Source organism: Ciona intestinalis, unplaced genomic scaffold, assembly GCF_000224145.3.
Source record: "Ciona intestinalis unplaced genomic scaffold, KH HT000569.1, whole genome shotgun sequence".
NCBI lineage: Eukaryota > Metazoa > Chordata > Ascidiacea > Phlebobranchia > Cionidae > Ciona > Ciona intestinalis.
Genome location: NW_004190890.1, coordinates 1 through 2,225, shown reverse-complemented (window position 1 = coordinate 2,225; position 2,225 = coordinate 1).

Sequence of the window (2,225 nt, the reverse complement as noted above, 5' to 3'; positions counted from 1 at the left end):
GTCATTCGCCCCCTACCTTCACCGTGTTTGACTATTGCCTTCGATTGCCTTTTTTATGTGATTCTGGAAGCGCCGTAAGCATCATCCCGTTATGGTACGCTCCTCGTTTTAACCCACAACAGTTTCTGAGACTGCAGGGCGTCTCTGGTAAGACGTTGCGAGCCTTTGGGCAAATTAAGCTCGCGTTAAATCTAGACATGGCCCGATCATTCGTTTGGACGTTTCATATCTGTGATATAAAACATGCGATTCTGGGAGCCGATTTTCTCAGCCACTACCGGCTCTTAGTGGATGTGTATGGTAAACGGTTGATCTCGAATTATAACTCTGGTTTCCAGCGGTCGCGCGCTTCCAGGCCTCACCAGCGTGGGAACGCGAGGACGTTTCCGCAAGTCAATTCCCTCGAGACCAGTTACGACCAGAAATCCCGCGGCTCGACGGTTGAGCCACCGCCGGGACACATAAAGTTCCGCGGCGAACAACCACCCGTATGCAAGGGGGACAAGCGGTTTAACGATATTCTGTCCAAGTTCCCTGACCTGACTTCTCCATTTTCACGTCACGTTCCGGTTAAACATAACGTCAAGCATCAAATTATCACGTCGGGGTCACCACTTTGTTGGGTCTGGTCCTATCGTACTCCTCTTCGCGCGTACTAGATGCTGTACCTCGTTTAATCACCGATCAATTGGAACCAGATCAACACTTAATAACTCCTTTATTAGTAACTTGACAGTGACGTAACGATACGATAACGATAGCAGAAATTACGGCTCAATGCGTGCCGAAACATGGCGCATCCATCTTTTATACAGACGAGAGTTGTGAGAAGAAGGGAACACGTCAGCCTCCAGGCTTACCGCCAGTCACACATAACGCAACTACAGATACAATGTCTGGGTATTGAGCATAGTTCACACACAATTTACAACGATAAATCCTGCCAGCAGCCACGCATCTTAATTAGGAAACGGCTAGGAAATTGTGACAGTTTCCGTTGTCAGGCATCGGTACGTGGACTCACACAATATCATTAAACAGTAAACATACAACATCGGTAAGCATGGAATTACAACGATAACATTATTATCGCCCGCTTTCACACGTCGATCACTGCATTGGGGGGTTTTCCTGACTATGTGGGTTGTTAAAGTTTACGGTGCGGCCATATTTTTCGCCGTCCGGGGAAGAGTCCAAGGCGTCCCCCCCCTAGCCCCAACGCCCCTGCTAACGATTAAAATTAAAACGCGCTTTAATGTACGGCAGGGGGACGCCACCCAGAACACCGAGCACATGTTACGGTTGCGTGTCGTGGTGTACCAGATTTTTGTGTTCCTGCGTATACGTTCGTAATGCTTTTCACCCGTACAACTTTTGTATAGCGTCCGTGTGATGTAGAGGCTGTGTGTCATGATTGTGTGTAATAGGCCTTGCTATGGTTATGCAACGTATTCCAATTCGGTAGGCTCTCACCGATGTGACATATTTTTCAGACGTCGACAGCAAGTAACACGGAGACACTACACGGCCCCACCCCCTAGATCAGCAACTGCGCGACAAAAACAAGTCAATCCTCATGACCTATGACAACGGGCGTCAGTTCAACGATCATGAACGACAAGAACCCAACGTCTCAACAGCGACCTTGGCAATCGTAAAGCAACATAAAACAATAGAATCCGAGATCACAACGATCACCGCGACGCCAGAGGTTCGAAAATCCGGAGGAACGATCGCGCAGATTGCAAGTACTGTATATGAAAACATTTTGTGCGGGGGATGCCTATGTAGTGATCGACGTGTGAAAGCGGGCGATAAGAATGTTACCGTTGTAATTCCACGCTTACCGATGTTGTATGTTTACTGGTTTAATGATATTGTGTGAGTCCACGTACCGATATTGCCTGACAACGGAAACTGTCACAATTTCCTAGCCGTTTCCTAATTAAGATGCGTGGCTGCTGGCAGGATTTATCGTTGTAAATTGTGTGTGAACTATGCTCAATACCCAGACATTGTATCTGTAGTTACGTTATGTGTGACTGGCGGTAAGCCTGGAGGCTGACGTGTTCCCTTCTTCTCACAACTCTCGTCTGTATAAAAGATGGATGCGCCATGTTTCGGGACGCATTGAGCCGTAAATTCTGCTATCGTTATCGTATCGTTACGTCACTGTCAAGTTACTAATAAAGGAGTATTCAAGTGTTGATCTGGTTCCAATTGAT